The 23,284-nt window shown below is 36.5% G+C and overlaps 1 protein-coding gene across 2 annotated transcripts in view; it reads right to left on the bottom strand.

Annotated features, from left to right (window-relative positions):
- Nucleotides 1-23,284, bottom strand: part of LOC145660516 (uncharacterized) — a 302,611-nt gene that overhangs the window by 270,397 nt on the left and 8,930 nt on the right. The gene's annotated exons all lie outside the window — the stretch shown is intronic.

The raw sequence follows: 23,284 nt of genomic DNA, 5'->3' as shown, positions 1-23,284 counted from the left end.
AACGCCCTGTATTTATCTAGATAAATTAAAGGGAGGGGATCAGGGCATAAATTTTGTACGTAAGCTTACAAAACGAGACGAGACGAGAAAATCTTATATCTCGTCTCGTGGGCAACATTACATGTACCCCCTTCGGAAAGTCATCCTCATGCAATGTCCAGATCAAAAAAAAAATGAACAATGATTCGTATATCTACTGAACAGATGATATGGAAGAAAATATTACTGTTTTTACTTGAAGGACAACTAAAATCAGTTGAAGTTATAGTTCAATCCATCAAAAAAGAAGACAAGAAATTACTGAAATGAAAGTTTTTGTCCAATGACCAATGTGTAATCTTCATTTCACACAATGTCCTTCTGGGTATGTAGAAACTTTTTGTCTTTTACAACCTGCATGTGTTACTTCACGCCATATCCCAATACATTTTATTGCAAGTCTAAAGTAAGTTATTATAATGAATGAATAAAGGAAGGACATAACCAGGGGGAGGAACGCCCACAAGAATACATTTAAATTGAGAATATGAATTGTACCTCTATCATGGTATTATTTCAATTATCAAGTCAGGATTCTCATGTGAAAGAACACAAGCATGGGAAAAAGCAAGAGTTTTTCCCCCTACTTTAGCGTATTCTTCAACAGGAAATGCTCAAGGTATCACATCTCCATTATGTGAAATATGTGGCTGAGAAAACTCCCCTCAGAAATCACACGAAACACGTGTTAAGAAAAAGCCATATCTTTCCATTTACATATGAAAAACAAGAAGACATTGTGAAGAGTTGCATCGCTTGAGAAAGATACAAGAAAGATCCAATATTTTTAGCTTCAAAGTGTCTCTTTGAACTAGTTGAAATTGCATGTAGACAAAAATCTAAGAAACTGGCGAAACAAGGGACTGTTGATTACACAACATACACTATATAACAACTTACAACTTAAACTTCCGGGAGATGAATAGCACTGCACCTCGTCGTAAATTATCATGGATGATGTACAGATCAAAAGATAATCTTATTAATGGTGGTCGTGTTTAAACGCTTAATGTTCGCGTATTCGATGTGGAAGAGTCACGTTTGATTCTTGGTGGAAGCTAATGTGGTTCGAATCTCCCATTAAGGCTCTTCTCTAAGCTTACCACACTCCCTTGAATCTTAAATGAATAACAAAGACAATGAAGGATATATATATATATATATATATATATATATATATATATATATATATATATATATATATATATATATATATATATATATATATATATATATATATATATTAAAATGCAACAGTAACAACAAAAGCGCCTGAGCTCCAACCTATAAACTGATTTCAAACCTTTGATTTACGGTTATTTGTGATTTCACGTTTAACAGAAACAAATATTTTAAACTATGTGTACTTTAAATAATTTAAGTAGACTTTTTTCATATAAAGTTTACTTTTTAAAATTATTGTTCAAAGCGTTTGTATTTTAATAAGCCTTTTCCAAAATCAATGCAAATGAATTGTGGTGCCATCTTTGGACTTCTTTTAAACTATACGTTTGTGGGCGTTTATATGTTTGTGGCCAATCCTTTCGACAATGAGATCTCGGAAACTACAGGCTCTAGAAAGATGACGTTTTCACTGATCGATTGCAAACTTTATGTAGATTGTCCAGTTCTAATTGAATATTTTAAAAAAAATGGTCATTACTTCTTTATTACATTTTTACGGGTACACTGGACGGGTTGAAATTTAAAAGAGAAAAAATACTAAAGCATCATATCCTACACATTATACATTCCAACACCACATAATTGTATACAAAGGTTGAATATCTCTCAGGCGTTTGTTTCATGGCCAAATGATGATGAAAAACGAAGGATAGCCATTTTTCCACACTAACAGTAAGTTGAATCTTTATTGTTTGGAGTGTTTTGCCCAATGAACACCGTATATCACTGACATTATAATTAATTGTGTGTGTAATGTATTTGTTTATCACTTACTGCATGCAAGAAGAAAGAAAACATTGATCATACATGAATTAAAATCTCAGCTGGGAAGTTTTAATGCATCCATCATATAGCTCAGAACTGGGACCATCAGACCATCACTTTTATCGGTCTGCGCAGAACTCGCTGTTCAAAACATATATATGCAAAACTTATACAGTGAGCCATAGTGCCTGTGAGGCAAGCGATCCAACCTTTTCTCCAGTCAGTCAGATTGCATATCTTTCAAATCTATTTAACTCTTGCTTTAACCTTATTCATTCCATGCGAAGAATTGGAATGTCAGCTAGCCCGAGAATCAATAGAGGGCCATGCCGAAGACACCGCTTGACGTTATACCTAGTAGTTTACACATTTCTTTTCTTTCAAAGATTCTTCATAAATATTCTTCTCATGCGGAGAACAAGCATTTCTGCTTATATACAATATTTGCCTGCAAACTGAACGGAAAGCACAAAACATTCCAGTCCAATGAAGAACCTCTGCTTGTTAAAGAAAAAGGAAAGAAAAAAGTGTGATTCGGACGGGCGACTGAAATTGGTTTTAAAGAAAACTAGAACAGCCCTTTGCACTAAATTCTCAGAAATCTAGTAAATTAAAATAAATACTACAAACCGCTATATTTCCAAAAGACAATGAAATTAAATGAATGACGCTATTTTTTTTCTCTTTTCAGTCACGAAATAAAGACTTTGCTTCATTACTTTTGTGTCAACTCCAAATATGTACGAAAAAAAGCATGCATTCGCCAAAAACTTTTTCCTGTTCATAGAAAGGATAAGTGGACTGAAACATACAGTGGCACAATTGACGTTGTTCGCTAGTGAAGCTAACAGCTGGAAGCATCCGAAAGCTGTAGCAACCCAACCAATATACGAAGCCATATAAGGATTCAAGTGGAACAACTTATTGTATTGCAGTCTTACGTTCGCTACATACATCTAACTTCATTCAACAACCATAAATGGATGACTAACGAAGCCAACAGTAGCATTTAAATAAAGGAAAACTCACAAAAAAATGCAAAAATAAAGACAAAAGAACTGGGACAAACATGGTTAAATCTGTGCATTCAGTAAATATGGTGACACCCGTACTCGTATACAGGATGATGTACTTACTGTACGCAATAGAAAGCCCTTAAGAGGCCTCATCCCGACGAAATTAAAATACCGCTAATTTTACGGTAATTATGTGATATCTTCAAATAGATAAAATACAATTGAAATGTGGCACAAGAGCGCCCTAGTCAATATTATTTTGCATGAGGTACCGTTGTAACAAGTCACCTAGTGGCTTTCTGTTTTCAACCGTTTAGAAACGCGAAAATAAATGCCGATTTTCAAAATGGCTCGAAATCGAAAGCAGCTAAGTGAGTCGTGATAACGGTATCTTACGTAAAATATTGTCTAGGGCGCTCTTGTTCCACATTTCGATTATCTTTTATCTTTTGAAGAAATCACATAATTACCGTAAAATTAGCGGTATTTTAATTTCGCCGGGATGAGGCCTCTTAATGCTCACTGCACTCCTTTACATGAATTCTTCAACTTACAGATCGATGTTTGCTTATATCCAATCGATTGCTTATAGAAACCAATGAACATGCTGAAGCATTACAAGAAATAAGATATAGTGTAAAACTGTATATAATTAATTAGTAGTGACTAGAATTACCTTCTTGACGGGGAACACTGTGGTCCAGTAGTAAATAGCTCATCCCTGGTGAGCTCCTAGTTTTTAGGCTAGGTTGGTTAGTTCTTAGAATATATGATTTTGTAGTGAACAATTGAGGAGTGTATTTCCAAAACATGCTAAAGCCAAATATGTCAGATTTTGAATTGAATACGGAAGAGTATACTATGAAATCTCTTACGTTAAATTTTCTGTCAAAACACATTATTTTGTGTAGTAAATTCTGTTGGGAAATATCACCTCCCATAGTGTTTCAATGTAAGAAGACATAGTTTTTCGCCTTTTCTGAAGAATTCTACCAAAACTCCTCAATTGTCCCCCCTCATCCTAGTTTGAGATGTATATATATTTTAATCCACAGTATAATAATATACTAATGAAAAACGTGAAGCTGTCTGTATTTCGAAATCTCCTTCCCCCCCCCACACACACACAGGGAAGTAAAGAACAGTTTAGATATAAGTAAGAAGAGGAAAAGAAACTGGATGGGACATTGGCTAAGAAGGAACTGTAACAAAAGGGACGTGCTAGAGGATATGGTGGCAGGAAAGAGAGGGAAAGGACGTAGGAGGCTACAATTGAAGTACAATATCAAAACAGGAAAAATCGTACGTGAAGACAAAGAGGTTAAGAAAGGAAATGAAATCTTAAAGTTTTACGTTCCACGATTATGCCGGCTAGGCTAAAGGAGACGGTGACAATGAGAAATGAAGGAAAATGGTGGAATGAAAAAAGTGTGAGGAAACTGGAGAACCCCGAGAAAACCCATGCACACAGTGTTGGTCCACCATAAAGCTCACTTCGGGCTGGGCTGGGATCAAACCAAGGACCCCTCACACCAGAAGTGGACGCTCTACCACATGCCACCGCGACTCCCGACAAAGAGGTTAGCTGAAGAGATTATGGAGCATGGAGGATGCTCAGCTGCAGCAAGTGATCTGCCAAGAATGGCAAAATATCAATGATGATGAACCATACGGTGTACAATCATCTTGACAGTGCATGAGGATATACTTCAGGATCAGTTTCATCTTAACAGACGGTGTGGTTATAGTATAGGATCAATTTTTAGGGTGTTTTAGATAACTTTTTTGTTTCCACTTTAAACACTAATACTATCTCTGGAAGTATACGAAACCAGCTTCATTATACGGAAATAAAATGGAAACAACGAACCTAGAAATGAAGCTTCATCTCACGAAATTCCGCCCAATAGCAGTGAAAGGAAAAAACAAACAAAAAAAACGTGAACATCATTGATGTCTCAAGTTATGGCATCAAAGCTTCAATCACAAATAACACGATAATTCCAATTTGAGAAAGAGGGGGAAAAAAAAACCTGATCACAACTCACTCTCTCTAACTACGTTCACTTAATTTAACCAGCCAATCACGCCATTCACATTACGCTGAATTACCTGACAATCTTAAAGCAAACAAGGAAAGAAGTACTCTTTAATTTGTCAATTACAGCATGGTTGCTGCACTAAATGCATCTTGAAAAATCATGTTAGTCACTGTTTAATTCAATGTTTATGTAAATGAAACACTTTCTACTACCCACTCAAAAGATTTTCTTCTATAATCACTACTATGCTGTTCGTGTCTATAGCTTTGCAAACTCGTCCAATGCGGAACAAATGAATGACAATATTCTCTCTCATTTGTGCAGAATTTCAGGAAGGAAAGACAAAATGAAAATGTATTAGCTACCTACAATGGTATTGAACATGTCTGCTGTTATATTGGTCATTGATAGAGAACGCTGACAGCTAGACTGCTATTATGAGACTTTTGTTACTTGCCTTCAGGAACAGTTTATTGTCCTGTAATTTCCTCTTACGTAATCCATAAATCGTATAATAACACATGCTATAAGATTTCATATCTTAACTCTAATTGGAATTAATCAAATTGTGACAAGTATATCCATTCCGGCAAGAGTATATCGGATGTTCTAAAAATGGCGCTCACAGACAACAAAGCATCACCCTAACATCAATATAAAGCGAAAATTCTATTTAACGATTTACCGTCCAGGGTATCCTGCACCAGCTATGAGAAATCAAAAATGCCATTATTTTCAAGTCATAGATTAACTTGGAAGCATTAGATTGGCCTTCTAACTCATCAAATAGTTACATACAATTTTACGCTAATAGGTGATGATTGATTGATTGATTTTTTAGTTTAGCGTCCCGTTCAGCAACGAGGCTATATGAGACGTGGACCTACTGATTAACGTGGAATCCGAACCACATGAGCTCCCGCCGGGAATCGAACCCGGGTCTCCCACGCCAAAGGCGCGTACGCTAACCGCTTAGCCACGAAGGAGCTCGCTAATAGGTGATGCTAGTGCCAACATCTATCAACTATTAACTGCCATCTGGGAAGAATTGACGTAACTATTTGATGAATTGGTAGACCTACTACATGGTTCTTTATTTGCGACGTTGCCACATAATAGTGCAATTCATGTCTACAGATGAGGACCCAAAAGATATACAATTATATATATATATATATATATATATATATATATATATATATGTATTTCGCTTAATATTAACTTTGTAAAACACTGCTCTCTAGTCCGTGGGTGCCATTTTTGGAACACACGATATATAGCTGTGGTTCATAAAACCATAAATAGGCTCAAATACCGTCTAATAGGGTCTACCGGAAAATAAAAAAAAAAAAAAAAGTTAAATTTCAAGCAAATATAGCACCAACCGGTAATAAGTTACTGCTAATCATTTATGTATGTTTTATGTTTTTCTAATTTCTGAAATTCACCACAACAGTAATAATCCTAAAAATGACAAACAAAATATCTACGCTTTATGTCCCACAAACATGTCTTAAAGGCTAAAGGAAACAAATGATCAATGAAAGAGAAAGATATGAAGTAATTGCTGGAATAGGGAATATGGAAGGAGATGGGAGAAGCCCGAAAACATCCACGGATAAAATCTTCACCACAAATCCACGTAGCCTGGGGCTGAGATATAGACTTCACACAGCAAAGATGAACACTTTACAACTAGGTCACTGTAATAACCCGATATAACTACAGAAATTTGTCTAATCTTAACACTAGATCTTGATAGTGTAGGACAGTGATGGGCAAACTACGGCCGGCGGGCCCCTTTAACAGTTAACATGATTCCTAATCTGACGAATGTAAAAAAGAATTTAATTGTTTCGAAAGGGTAATATTATAAACAAACTGACAGATAAGTATTTAACTTCACGTATGAGAACCAGCGCATCTCAGAATCGGATAATAATGAGAAACTTCAACAATACGGATTACTGTTACAAAAATTTTGTAAAATGAACCATTAATTTTAATAAAGTTGGCTTTCTCCTAAAAACCTTGCGTATCACACGTCTAAGAGATTTCTTTACTAAAATGCAATCCAAGTTTTTGCTTAAAGCATTCCTGTTAACTGACATACGGTACGTTCGCGAGAGGTTCAACTCAACCATTTCATCAAGTCATTTTAGTAGCGCAACAATTTGTAATGGTCAGCAATGTGTATACCTTGAAATTAATCTATTTATAACGAACCAATACTTTCAAAACTTACTCCTTTCCTTCTACATACGATATAATCAAAGCACAAAATTCTCAGACAATATAGGGTGTTTTTTGTGCGTACGATCCGGAATTCGCTCCCGGCAGTGGCCAAATTTGCTTCAGATTCCACATAAGTGTCGTCTCATATAATCTCCCTGCTCAAAATGAACTTTACATCTCAAGAAGGTCCATAGTTATTGGAGACCTGTAGCTGAGAGCGAGAGAGAGAGAAAGCAAATGTCAACGTATAAACATCAACGAAATGACGTGCTCAAAGTTGCACTGTACAGGCTGTTAAATGCAAGTAAAAGATTGTGGAATGAACGAAGTATGGAAGGAAATGAAAAGAAAGAAAGTTGAAAAAAAAATCACCTGTTTATCAAACAGAAGCAAATTTATACTATGATTGAACCCGCTAATACATTGTTACTAGGAGTCTATGCTCCACCATGCCCTTTCGTCAGTGAGTCTACATCCACACGGATCTCTTACGTATATCTTCATAATGAATGGTTTAAATAATGTATAATCGCGCGGAGTCCCGAGTTTTCCTAGACATTTTCTTCAGTTTTTCAGCACTATGAAAAAATTGGTAAGTTAATAAAGTACTAAGCTCTGATTTAGAAAGCGAGAAATAATTGACTAGCATTATAAAGGTGATCATGTTTATTTATTTATTTATCTGAAGTTAGCATTTCTTTTCAGTATACTTAAGTTACATAAGATACGGATCGAGAACTTACGGTAAAACCGAACCACGTAATGTTTCCTCTGGAATAACATGGACCAAAAAGCCACTATAGGGCTTTACGTAGTTCAACGTGAGGGATTCGGTAGGCTACCTTCCTAAGTTATAACGGCAGGGAGTTTAGGTAAATCTCCATAATACCCAACACATAACAATGTTGGCTATAAGGGGTTTTTCCATCTTTTAGTGTAACAAAGAATAAAAGTAGTAATATAAATTAAGCAATTAAATTTCTTTCGAGTTGAGTTTAACTAGGGTTGCCAGACGTCCCGGATTTCAATGAAACAATTAACTGTTCCAAAAAGGTTTTCGGGGCGCCTGTTTGTCCCGGTTTTCATTCTTCAGATTGAAAAAAAAAAAAATGCAAGAACTAGTGTCTCACCTAGAAACAGAAGGTTTTCGGAAGATTTACGTAGCTAATTAACTTTACTGAACAAACAAGGAGTTTGAAAACCACATCCATTCTTTCGTCCTATGGGTTGGTTTAGCTTCCAGAGGAAAACACGATTTTAAAAATATTCAAGATTGGGAATATGTTAGTTCAATAATTTCTTGAATATCACTTTCAATAGAAAATAATATCTTCTTCCCGGTGACGAGCTTTAACTACTAGCTATTTTATACTTCAATCGCCACCGCAAAACTGCTTCATTGTTGGGATTTTAATCAACAATTGCAATATATTTTTACTACTCTCAGTCGCCGCATGTTAATCACATTTTAAACTGTCTATTTCGTCCTATCTGCCGTCTTCTGAGGCACAATTTATAATCAAGCATTTTATCCAGTTCAGTGGGTATGCTATACATGAAGTGAATATTTACAGTAAAATTTTCGGTAATAAAATTCGATAACTTATTCTACCACAAGAAGTTGCAGTTAAATATATTAAAGTATGTGTCTTGTTTAATTTTGATATTGATTTTTTTCCTGAAAAACTTTTGGAGTTTGTATAAATCTTGAAAAAGATGTACTTTTTGTTTATCTCCCTGAATTCAGCGTATATGTATTTTTTTCTTCTTGCTAAACGGAAAATTTGAATTCCCTTAGGATAGTATTTCTGAATCAGGTGATGAAGCAATAAAGACAAAAGTATTTCTTCAATCATAAATGGAAGGGTGTGTTCTAAATGACGCAACATTTAGGACCTGTTAAACACAACGGGCCTTATGCAGAGTAGTTTTGACGTAAGATTAACGCCATACTACGGGGTTGACTAACGGATGGTTATCAAAATTGTATTCAGAGACTCTGATTAGGACGTAGTATTTGTCGAAGTTAATCACATGTGACTAATTAATCTAGAGCAGAGGCTAATCTACCCACAGTTTAGCGTGCAACACAACATTTCGTATTTCATATATATTTTCATTTTTACAGACTACGCATGCGCTCATCTACTTTTCCGTAGAAGGCACATTTATTTTTCACACCCGATGCATTTTGGCTATATAAGTTAATCATACCCAAATCATCATTTTAGTTGTACTCAAAGTAGACTTTGAATACCATAACGTGCACCTTCCTTAGTAAAGATTTAGTGTGCTTACTAACTAAACTGAGACTAACCCTTGATTAACGAATTCTCTCTGAATGCCGCCCAACAAATAGGAATCCGGAATAAGGGACGCCAGGCGGCTCTTTTTATGTTATCTTTTCACATTCTTTATACATTCGTTGTGAGGCTACATTTGTATTAACTATGTATAGAATGAACTATGAGTAGTAACCTGGAAAAACAGGTATAGTAATTGACTTTGACCAAAGGAGTAGGAATCCTAACCTAATATATAGCCTGAGATTGGTGTTCCGTTTTTTCATTCACAAAATCTGGCTACCCTAGGTTTAACGTTCCTTTCATCAGTGAGGCTAGTATAGCGTGCAACTATAGCTTAACGTGGAATTTCGAACCACGTGAAAAAAGGAACCCGGCCTCCCACACCAAAGATGTGTACGCTTTACTAAAACTTTCGAAATAGGAAGTTACTAATACATTATTATTTTGCTAATCTGCCTCTTCAGATATTAATATTTAACGAGGCAATCTAGCCATCTAAGTTAGTTTTCATAATTGTCATAAAATTGTTCTCACTTTTAATAAATTAACAACAAATTACACAAACGCAAATACTCGTAATAGGGAAAGGGAACCAATATTTTAATGGAGAGAGACACCATTTAAACATCAAACAAACTTTCCATCACTTTCACCGGATGATGAATATTCAAATAAATCTATTACATTAGCATATAGTGAGTGGCCCGTGTGATTTACCATGCCTTTCTGTTCTCTTTTTTGCGTGTACGGATGTTACCAAAGCTTTATTAGGTTCAGAGTAGCGTTGTTTTCAAACAAGCTTAGTTCCTGCGTTTGTTTATTAACAATAGCCACTGTTTCCGTAATTCGCTAAGCCTACAAGCCTATATTATCACTTAAATGGCCCATAATAGAACATGGTTTAATAACACTAAGTTCAATGTAGCTTCCTTCACGCATTAAGCCTACCGACACTGACCTGAGTTCCGAGTAGCAGAGTTGTCATGGCGCATATTCTCGCGGGAATGGTCCTAGGTTCGATTTTCTACAGTGAAAATAGTGTTACCCACGAGACAAGATGAAAACTACGATTTCACGTCTCGTCTCGATCCTCATAACAACTTTCCTCATTTCCCTTTTGTAAATTGACGTAGAAAAATCTCATGATCTCATTTTCTTGGTTCCATCTAGAGGTTACCAAAATATTTCCGCGACTCGAAAAGTGTGATATAACATTTACACAAATACTTATTATTGGAGTATATTGTGTCATGACTTGAGTACTTTAAACATTGATAAACGCTCTTAATAAAGTCATTGTACTAACATAATGAATTCATACCTCTTTTCTAATTCAATTCTAAAGAGTTTGTTTGTGTTTATTTGCTTGTTTGTGTGCAGCCTGGGACCAGACGAGTGGACCGAGAGTTACCAAATTTTGGTCCAGGCCCCAGACCAAGACGAAGTGTTTTTATCAAAATTCGAACCACAGGAGTCTCGGGGGGGGGGGGAGGAGTTTACCGGGACAGTAGTAGAAAATGACCGATATTACTATCGAATTCATAGGTTTCGTGGCTGCTGAGATCAGTGGTGAAACTCCGATCGCATTAACTTCCAAATTCACCCCATTCTGCTCCGTGCCAAAGTCACCGGGTGATACCGAGACATGTAAAAATAGATCCAAAGTGACCGATGTTAGTGTCAAATCCATAGTTTTCGCGGTCGCTGAGATGAATGGTGATGGCGTTGACTTCCAAATACAGCCTCCATCGACTGGGAACGCGGGGATCTCAGCGGCGTTTACCGGGATATGTAAAAGTAGTAGAAAATGACCGATATTTTTTTCCTTTCGTTGTTCATTTTTTTTTTTTTGCATAGATATTTTATCTTACCCATACAAAGAGCGTGTATTTCAGCTAGTTAAAAAATAAATTATTTGAATCATGTAACACCAGAACAGTGTCTGAGATCTAAAATGTGAATGAACTAGTGTTGCTCGTGAGAATCTTGAAATTTCTCGATCCGTCTTGACTCTTGTTCCCGAAATTAGACGAGATTCCTCGTCTCGTCTCAATTTCAAAAAAAGTACTTCTCGTCTCGTGATCTAAAAGCCCGTACATTGAACCCGCCGCTAAACAAACACATGATCTGAACGTTTATACATATATATATATATATATATATATATATATATATATATATATATATATATATATATATATATATATATATATATATATATATATATATATATATATAAAATGGAAATTTCGGAGAGATCATAGATTTCGCCGAAAGGCTAAAGCCTCGTATGCATGCGCACTTAGTTATTATTAAATACAATTACTACATGGAACTAAGAGTACAAAATTTTACGTATTTAATTTTAGAGTCGCGGCCAGGCTTCAAACGCAGGTGGGGGCGAAATCTTTTCCGACTCACTCTCTTTCCAATGTAACGCTAAGGCTCAGTCAGTCTCTTTAAAATGGGTATCTTGGATAATCTTGCGAGTAAAGGCGACCAAAAGGTGGTCTTTACCTTCAGTCCAGACATTGGGCTTCACTTGGAACACAAAATCCTACCCGAATGAAAAAATAATACGGATAGTTATTACGGTAGTAGGAAAAAAAAAAACACTACAGAGAGATTTGAAATGCCACTTTACCCAGTGCAACGTTACAAATTTTGGCCAAGACTTCATCCCACAATATTTTATTCCTGGTCGTGGTTACGCAGAAGGTGTTGGAAGCAGAAACGATATTCCCCAGGGTATACAAAAAACAGGTACATTAATAGCTTCTGACTCAATAATCAACGTCCAGGTCAAACTGCTTAAGTGGGAAACTTTAGTGTTTAGACTTGCGCCGTACATAGAGATCACTAAGAGAGAAGTTTTAGAACTACGACGTAGAAGGGAGAAAAATAAAGCTTGTAGTTATTATAAAAAGATGTCCATTTCTCGGTATACCGTAGGTTGACAAGGATGAAACTGTATTTGGATGTTTCATTTAAAATGGAACAAGTGTTTAACGCTTTTTAGTTGTTTTACCCAAAATGGAAGTAAATTAGATTAGGGTCATTTTGATTTGCAGTTTAGCGTCCCCTTCAGCACTGAGGCTGTATGAGACGTTGATCTACAGTTTAACGTGAAATCCGAACCACAAGAGCTCCCGCTGGGAATCGAACCCAGATCTCCTACGTAAAAGGCGCATACGTCAACCGCTTAGCCACAAGGGAGTTCATGAGGTGAGGGTGGTTTACTAAGGAGTCCGTACGAGGCATTCGAATTTCATGTGGGACTTCGAATTGAGACGAATCCCATATGAAAGATGAAGAACGAAGAACAAAAAAATATTGCCTGCAGTAACATGTGGGGAGGGGGAGGAATTTGCTAATCTCATATGGGGGCCGTATGTAAAATCTTTAATCCATTCTTTTCATACCTATTGACTTTCTCGAAGCAGACGCGCCGAAGGCAAACGCGTGGACCACTTAGATACATGAAATCACTCGATTAACCGTTTTTCAATGAAACAAACTTAATTAATCTTGACAAATAGCCCCAGAAACAATTTACCGGCATAACACATGGACAAAACACAAGAAATCTTTTAAGTCTATAACGTAAATCTAAACCAACAACTTTCGAACCACTTAGACACCTGAGAACTGAAAATATGTCCAACCACTGTTAAAACTGAAGTAAAAGTGGGTCAGAGGAACGTCCTCGGTAAACGAATATAGAGTATCTACAGATCGATACTTGAAAAGTTATTTCAGGTGCTACGTCTTTAGTAGGAGTGTGAAAAAGAAAGAGTACTGTGAAATCATTTTCCGCGTTTCTACGTTAGTAGGACATTCAACGGACACATGGAAATTGAAATATACAAATATGCGTTCTGTTTGACAGATATAATAAAAACAATACATGGATCGTCGCGTCTTTCATTTTATGAAAAAAATATAAATGTATATCTAAAGAAATACGTGTTCCTCATCAGCTGACACAGTTAACAAAAGAATTAAAATGCGGAAGCTATTGCCAGTATTTACCTGTCAAGACATTAGTCTTAAAAATCTTCTGTCAGATTATTTATTAATAGAAAATCTCGTTGACGTTAAGTAGAGACTTGATAAAAGGCAAAAAGAACTGGTGGCTTGATGGTTTACATTTGGAATAATGTATTAACAACAAAAATTAAACGTACCGTTAACTATTACTGGAGCAAAACACACTAATTCTTCTTAAAGATTGATTCTTGAAAGATTAAACTTTTAAGTCTACCGGTATCTTTAGAAAGAGAAAGAAAGAAGAGTCGACGTAAAGAAAGCAAATAAAAAAAAAAGTATCCAAAGCGTCATACTGTCCCAAGTTCGATACACACTGTCAAATAGTTATGCAACACAAAGGCTATGCGAAGAACACTTTTTTTTCTTACAATTTCCAAGAAGTGACAACAGCTTATAGAAGAGTTCCGAAATAGCCAAGAGGGACGCATTACATGGCGAGATGCTACATTATCATCCAAAATACTAAAATATGCAGCAGAAATTCTTAGCGATATTTGTAAATTTCTATTCACAATGTGTACCTACGACTATCGAGATGATTCTATCACTGAAAATTTTCTTCATGTATCACCGCCAATGATGTTATTCTTCGTACCGGTTCGATGTTTTAAATCTCTGTCACATTAACTGCCAACACGCCGACGCCACGACTTATCTATTTCTAGTGTTGGCATCATTTTTTATTTAGTAACCTACATGTATTTCTTTCTATTATTCTTAATAAATTGTTCCATGTACAAATTTGGGTATAAGGAACCGACGATAACTACGTCATACTTCGGGTTTACTAAAGGGGATGACCCTACCTATAGAGACGAGATGGCGTATTGATTCCCGGTGAAGGAGGGATTGATTGGCTGATACGAGGAATGATCAAAAAGTAAGCTTGCAAAGCCTGCAGTAAAACGCGTATACATTACTTCATACAACCAATACAGCCAACAGATAATGCATACATTGAGTTATGTTTCGATACAGTCTCCATAAAAAATCCTGTAGTTGCGTATTTAGCCACGTTGTCACGAAGTTTTTCACCTCCTTGTCTGAAGCGAAGCGACGACTTTCTAGGTGTTCTTTCAAGTACGGGAACAGGTGAAAGTCGCTCGGAGCGAGGTGCGGGCTGTAGAGAGGGTGATCGATAATGTCCCAGTGAAACGTCTTTTAAAATGTGGTGGTCTTCTGGGCTATATGAGGGCACAAGTTGACTTTCGACACCATTCTGCGACATGCTGACGAAACATTACAGTCTCTTCGTAAACCTCTACAGTTGCCTGTGAATTTCAGCCGCCGTTACATGTTTCGCCCACAGAAATCGAATAACTGAGCGGACTTCTTCGCGAAACCAGTTTTCCAAACAAGTCGCCATTTCTGTTTACACACAACTAGCGCTGTGGGTGAAGGGTAGCTGAAACTCTGCACAATTGCCAACTCCATGTACTAAAATTACAGCATACGCTTCATTTCTCTGTAACAGACGAATATCCAGAAATATCGACCTTGTAATCTTAGTTTCTGATTGTCCCTCCCAACTCATTCTACTCTTGTGCCTGGGAGGTAAAGATTGCTGAAGCGTGGTGTTAACTACATAATCCCTACATTCATGTGCCGAAGTTTGAGCGAATGTAAAGCCTTATTTCCTCACAGCCTGTGAACCTCCATGGGCAATCCTGAATTGGGGACAAAGAGAGGGAAGAGACACCCAAAGGGTCTTTCCTAGTAAGATAGTGAAATCGGCCCTTGATCCAAATTCGGTCGCTATTGACCCAAAAGGTTACCCTTGACCTAAAATTACTTGAAAAAAATCTTGACCCCCTCCCCTTACCGAACTTGCAACCATGATGCTACTTTGTCCAAAGTATTTGTATTTTGTCAGTTTTAAGTCGAAAGAAGAATAGCATGATGAGTAATTTGGAATGGGAGGAATAATCTTACCAATGAGCTGAGCTATAGTATTTGTATTTTCAAACTTGTGTTTACTTGGATAATGCATGTCCTGTATCCTGGAGAGAGCATACTACTGTCATCTCGGGATTCATTTCACACACACACATCAGTGCTTGAATTACATAATTTGACATTACTGACGGATCAATTTCTCATGTATCCACAGCATTGGTTCGGACCACAGCAGTTCCCAGCTCATATAGCCTCAGCTCTGAATAGAACGTTAAGCCTCAATCAATTAAAATGTAGTATTGTGGTATTTATTTCAGCGATCATTGGACAGATAAGAAACTGAAGCTTGAAAATAACCCCTTTCAGTTGACTCCCAGTAATTACCGCCCCAATTTATCTGCAATGACAGTAATATGGGATCATATAATGTTACGAACATACACATACATACATAGAATATATATATTGATCAGTGTAAACTCATTAGTATCTTACTACTTCAAATGGTCCTAGTTTTATTCCTAACGCCACATTTGACATACAAGTTATCGGTTTTAGGGTACGACTCATACCAGACAAATCAGATAGGCAATTTAAGTAGGTAATGAACTACCGACGTATTAATTTTGGTCAATACTGGCTGAGCCTTTCCCAAAGAATGCAAAAAGTGCACGGACGAATGGATGGAAGAACGGATTTGGGTTTTAGCCTTGACCAATATCAACTAAATTTCGCATGCCAAAATAACTATACCGTCCATTAACATCATGACAATTTTCTTTAAATCAGCCAGTGTTCCTAAAAAAGAAAAGGTCACAAATAAATTCACGGTCAGACGAAATTTTGAATATTGATTCGCCACAGTAGCCAAAATAGTGTGAACTCAACGGACGTAACATCCAACAGACAATCTGTATAACATATATGGACCTATAGCAATTACGTACAAAGGGAAGGGAAAATATTGTAGTTTGAAAAACAATCTTGAAACAACGAATGTAAATATCAGAAAACATTGACTTGCTCTGTAAGACTTCATTCCCAGATTCAGCGTTAAGGAAAAAAAAAAAAAAAAAATGCACCTATAATCTTGACGTCCTAAAACCCATTTACTCCTCATTTCACATCCAAATTGCTTAGAACTATTTGTTAATAACATCATTGGCATGTTTTAAAGGAAGTAGAGGAGAAATTCAAGTTTTATGACATGAATATTAGTGGAAGATCCTGATTATTTTCTCTTATGTACGAACAGGTTTGCACCTCTTATCTTGAGAGGAGGGGAAGGAATAACTGCAGTACAAATTATCGTTTGGCACATGACAACTTGAATTCTTTTCCACAACTTTTTACCTCTCAATTATTAGGTAACTCAGGCAAAAATTTCCCCGAAACATTGACATACAGGAAACAAACTAAAGAGCGAAAGAATCGACAAAACGTTGTGCTTGGGATTGTAGTATATAACTAGTCCTCGATTATTTTATGCATTATTACACTGCTCTTGTAATCTACGATTAACTTAGTCGTCATCCGCATAAAAGTATTTCTTTCTATTTAACTTCCTATTGCCGAAAGAGACTTGAAAAATTTCCATATATGTTATACATAACGTATTATGTATATCATTGTTTCTCAAACAGTTGTTCGCATACCACATGTAGCCCTTGATAAATTTACTTATTGACTCAGATTAAACATAGTCAATAAATAAATCAATAAAATGCTAGTAAACTGCATATCAGACACTTTAATCAAGAATTCACGCAGACAAACGGGATGGCCCAAAAGTAGGTATACACCCCTGCATTGATAAAGTATAAAATTCTAGTTTATGGTTTTATTTCCTTCGGCTCTTCCGAGCTTAAGATGTAAGTAAAAACATACTAAGAACAAATAATAAAGAAACTAAGCCTACCTGATGGATAACAATAAGAAATTATATAAAACGCAGTTTGGTACTATATCTACTTTTGGGCCACCCTGTAGATTATAAAAATCGTAACAGCTTATACGGATGTATTATTATAAAACTTTATTGACAGCCTCCAATTCTTTTTCTTGAACTTAAAATGAATATTTTTCCCATCAATACCAATATAAAATTGCGGGGAACTAAAATCAATCTGGCTAAAACTAATATTACGATAATTACTTTAAAAAAAAAGTTCTTTTTAAAAAATAAACAAAAAGAAAATCCTACCAAAAAGTAAATTGTTCTCAAATACTATTCGCTCTTCCTATCTGAAGGTGCTCTACTCCAGCGACAGAAATAACTCATCAGTAATCAATACAGAGTGGCCCAAAGTAGGTATACAGGATCTACTGAACAGTTCATTGCGTTTTATATCATTTCTTATTGTTATCCAGAAAGTAGACTCAGTTTCTTTAATATTTGTTCTTAATGTGTTTTTACTTATATCTTAGACTCGGGAATGCCGAAGCAAATAAACCCATAAACTAGAATGTTATACTTAATCAATGCAGTTTATTTTATTTTATTTTATTTTATTTTTTTTATCATTCTGTTCTTCGCATCAATTTTTTCACGATTTCGTGACAATCAGTCCAGATGCGCACTTAAGACCAAGGTGGGCATCCTAACTTCATTTTTTCTTTAAAAAAAGATTCTTCCTCGAAACTAATAATCTGTTAAATAGCTTACTGACACCTGAAAATGGAATAAAAGTCACCTATCAGGTCTGTTTCGAAGACAAACAGTACTATAGAGTCCTTCCCCATTACTTTCATTCCAAAATCCCTCTTACAACACTAACCTCTGGTACGAAGGGTCTCTGGTTCAATTCTAGAGCATATGAGCTTGTGGTGGACAACGCCGTGTCCGTGTCAGTGGTTTTCTCGAGATTAACTGTTTTCCACCCACACTCTCACATTGCACAAATCCTATCATAACCAGTTACTTCCATGAATCCTCGCTCCGTTTAAGCCTACAGGGCGTAAGTGTGGGGACTTCATTTCCCTAAAGTCTCTCTTACATAATATTTCAAAAATCCGTTTTTTCCGCAAGCACAAAAATAGCTCACCACTTCGGCGCGAAAGACCCGGTTTCGGTTCTCTGTGGAAGCTCTTTCGACTTGGGTTCTATGCAGGGTATTAAAAAATGTGTATAAAAATGTTCAAAAAAGCTTATATGAACCTGTGCTCAAAAGTGGATTGTTTCAGAGTTATAGGGTGCCGAAAATGTGAAAAAAGTTAATTTTAAAGCTCCATAGCTCCACTACTATGGGACCTATTGTGGCCGGGATAAGACATCACTGAGGAACTGGTATGTTTACTATCCAAACATCCATGTTTAAGAATGTTCCACTATTTGCACGATTGTGAGGTTCTGAAAGATGGCTATCTAAATTGTTCACATACTAGTTCCTCAGTGATGTCTTGACCCCCACTACGATCGTTCCTATAGTAGTGGAACTATGGAACCTTAAAGTTAATTTTTCCACGTCATCGTCACCCTACAACTACGAACCTATGCACTTCCGACCACAGATCCATATGAACTTTTTTCTTATTTTGATGTGGGGAATCAATTCCCAAAATATTGTGACAAATTTAGTAACACCCTGTATTAAGCTGTAGACCTACGTCTCGTAGTGCCTGAACGGGACACACTAAATTCTAAATCAAATAACCAACCTACCAACGAAAATAACATACTTATCCTAAATCATGGAAATTATTAGGAAACATTGCTTGCAGTTCATTTTCCTTCCGAAATGACCTTGTTCCAGTCACTATTTCAACAACAGAAGCCAGAAACTATTGTCTTATGAGGGTGTGGGCAATTTGGTGGCCTTCTCCACCCACGGTTCCAAGTTCGAGTTCCGATAAAAGCACTTGCCTTGCAATAAATCTAACTACCGATACGAATCTCACTTTAAACAGAAGTACGTCCCGTCCTACATGACCTCAGTGATGAACTCATTGATTACCACTGTTTATACGAGGGTTATTGCAAAAGTCATGGCGACTATTTTTTTCTCGAAAATGGTAACGAATAAAAAAAAAATCTGAAATATTCAAATGGAAGGTTAGTTCATATGTAAAGAATTCAAGTAGGGAGATGAACACACACACCACCATAAAGATACAGCAGGAGAAAAATGACGAAAAAAAAAATTGTCGCATCAAACGTCTTTTACTGTTAATTGCAACAGTACACAATAGTACAGGGCAGGAATAGCAACTTGTGACATCTTACAGCATCCACCATATTTGCCAGACATCACCTTGCGATTATGACCTCATACCAAAGCTGAAAGAGCCATTGCGTGGAACAAGCTTTCGAACACGTGAAGACTGCCACAGCAGTTAAGCGTGAGATCCAAAGATTCGCTCAAGGTGAGGCTATGGGTAGCCCTATTCGGCGTCTTCCACAACGTTGGCACTGTGCGATGGATTCTTTGGGAGACTACTTCGAGGGACTTTAAGATGTCACAGGTACGCGTTTCACATAGTTTATACGGTTTACGGTTTACCCAACATTGTTAGGGTCGTCAAGTCTAGGAGGCTTAGGTGGGCAGGCCATGTAGCTAGAATGGAAGAAAGTAGAAACGCTTTCAAAGTCTTGACTGGAAGACCCATAGGAAAACGACCATTAGGAAGACCTAGGCGCAGATGGGAGGATAATATTAAGATGGATCTCGCAGAGATAGGAATACAAAGTAGAAACTGGATGCAGTTAGCTAAGGATAGAAGTCAGTGGAGAGCTTTTGTGAACGCGGCATTGAACCTCCGGGTTCCATAGGCCATAGAGTTAGTTAGTTAGTTTTTTTTTTTTACAGGTACGCGTTTCTGCCATGTATTATTGTGTATTGTCGCAATTGACAATAGAACACGTTTGAAATGACAAAATTTCGTTCATCTTTTTTCTCGTGCTATATCTTGATGGTGGTGTGTGTGTTCATCCATCTCTCTCCATGTAATGTTTACATATGAACTAACCTTCCATTTGCATATTTCAGAATTTCTTTATTCGTTACCATTTTCGAGGAAAAAAATAGTTGCCATGACTTTTGCAATAACCCTCGTATGTTCTAGCCGTTAGCCGATCGAATAGATCGCATCCCCTAATCTTTAGCTCAACACAAGCTTATTCACTATCTTTCATGTACCACTTCTTGACTTTCCCAGCAATTTGAAAGCCGTCAAACAGGGAAATATTATTTATCTCCCATTGTAACATGGTAAAGGAACATGAGCACACGTCTGTTAGCCTACATTTTAAAACAAAATGTTTCGGATGTATTTAATGAGAAGTTTAAGCGGAAGGAAGAGTTAAACAAAATATATATACTGACATCCCTAAAAGACACCTATTTACAAGCTACAACATTCATTATTTTGTATGTGTAACCACATTCTATGCCAAGCATGAGAACAATAAAATAAAATTAATATATTCCGGTCACATAAGTAACGAAATTCAATGACAACAACAAAAAAAGTGAAAACAGATGCCAGATACTTTGTTCAAGCTGTCGCCAATAACATGTTAATTATGTCAACCGGTTTTAACTTGTTTCATCTTTTAAAACAAAACCCATTTGTATCAATTTTCCTACATGTATAGAGAAAGCATCTTTTTACCCTGATGACCCATCAAAAGTAATATACGATGGACCTGTCCTTACTGGTTTTCAGTACAGGGTTTAGTCCTGACTTCAAATCAGAAGATAAACATAACTTCACATAACCAGCTTCGTGGCCTTAATGAAAGTTCACCTTTCGGGAGTCACTTTAAAGTAAACTCCAATTTCTCATTGTCTACTCATAACACACGTGTGATGTTTTGTACCTTTTTTTTTTATTTTTTTTTATAATATGCTGTAGTAGCAACAGTATAGAAAACAATTAATTCGTTCCAGTGACCTAGTCTCGACACTGAACGCAAGAAGCACACAAATAGCTTAAATGCACAAAACTAAAATGCATAAAAGCGTGAAAATAAATGAACGCACATTTTTAGCCTTGGTGGCACAAAATGATTCGATTAAAAGACAAGAAATTATATATTTGCAAAAAGCTTTCATGAAGTGTCAATTATTATAGCCTATTTACATAACAAACGTGACGAAGTAATCTTTTGCTCTTTATCGTCACGCTTAAGGAAAAACAATTCGTTACGTTTTTAAACCTAATAGAGAATCTACACTATTTCGTTAAAAGAAATCACGAATCTCAACCCTCTTTATCCTAAACAACCACACTTGAAAATAATTAAAAAGGATATTGTGTATTGCTTATTAAAAGAACAACGTTCATCTAAGGGTATAAAACCAATAGCGGCAGGACCTTGAAGCCCCATCATACGAGGTTTCCTTATAAAATGATGGGCCGAAGAGAGTTGCGTTGATTTTGACTTTAACGTCCCTTTTTAGCAGCGTGACTATATGAGGAGGACCTACTGATGAACGTGGAATCCGAACCACATGATCTCCCGCCGGGAATCGAACCCGGATTTTCCCATGCCAGATAACCAAAGAGAATAAACTATCTTTAATAGTAGTAATAATAAAATGTGTTTGTGTATATATCATCATCTTTTTTCATAGAAAGGAGTACCTAGAGCCACCAAATGTTGCACCCAAATAGAGATTAACCAGATCTAAACCGCATACGAAGCAGTTTGTTTTCGGTTTTCAGCTTAGGGTCATCAGGAGGGTAAAAAGTTCTGCATATCTTTAACTATTCGAAAATTTACGGATTTAATATATCGCACACCCGATGGAAGAGTGTTACAATTCAAAAAAATGGAAATTTTGAGTTATCATCGCTCGAAAGAGGATAGAGAGAGAGAGAGAGAGAAGCGAGCTCTACCTGGTGGTATTTTCGGATAAACGTAACTAAACAAATGAACCCTTAGATGACAGAAATACCAGTATTCCATGGAGCGATTTTGATAGAATAAACTTTAAAAGTCATGTTCCCACAAAACTATAGTTTTGACTTGTAACAGCCTTCCACCGAATGTGCGATATATATTTCGAACGCCTTGTCTGTATGCAACCAACATGACATCTTGGATTTAAAAAGAAAAATTCTAGTCCCAGAATTATGCTGTTTAGGCCAAGAAAAGCCATGATTAAGATAAGTGAATTCTGATGAAAGAACTGATGGAATGAGAAAGTGGGAGGAAACGGAAGTACCCCGAGAAAACCCACGGGCACGATGTTTTCCACCACAAACTTACTTGGAGAGGAATAGAATCAGGAAAAAAAAGGATTGAACCAGGGAAACATGATAAAGGAGATGCTCTTTGTCATTTATATTGACGCGAACTTACATAAAAGAAGAGTATAAACTCCTGGGCAATGAAATGATTATGGAGACATTCCTTCAAAGACATTCTTCTTCCACCCTTCTTATCCAGATTCTAAATTAAGACCTGGCAACACCAGATTTTTACAGCTAGTATTACACGAATGAGGATTTTTGCATTCTCACAAATACTTGTCCAAATAATATTCAAATAGAAACCTAATAAATACGGAAATATAACGTAATTATGAATTGTGACAATAATTACTACCAAACTCCCTTGTAGCTATATAATTATCGTAACTTGGGTTCGACTCCTGAAGGAAGCGCTTTGGAGCCCACGTTAATAATAAGATTCACTTGTGAACCTCAGTATTACATTACGCTAAACACAAATTCACAAACAAATTGCTATTCGCGATTCGTTACTAACTTGTTCAAACACGGACTTAGTATTAGGTTTACACGG

Source organism: Thermobia domestica, chromosome 9, assembly GCF_964235325.1.
Source record: "Thermobia domestica chromosome 9, izTheDome1.hap1.1, whole genome shotgun sequence".
Lineage (NCBI taxonomy): Eukaryota > Metazoa > Arthropoda > Insecta > Zygentoma > Lepismatidae > Thermobia > Thermobia domestica.
Note: the sequence above shows the minus strand (reverse complement) of the source record. Positions and strands in the feature narration are given on the sequence as shown.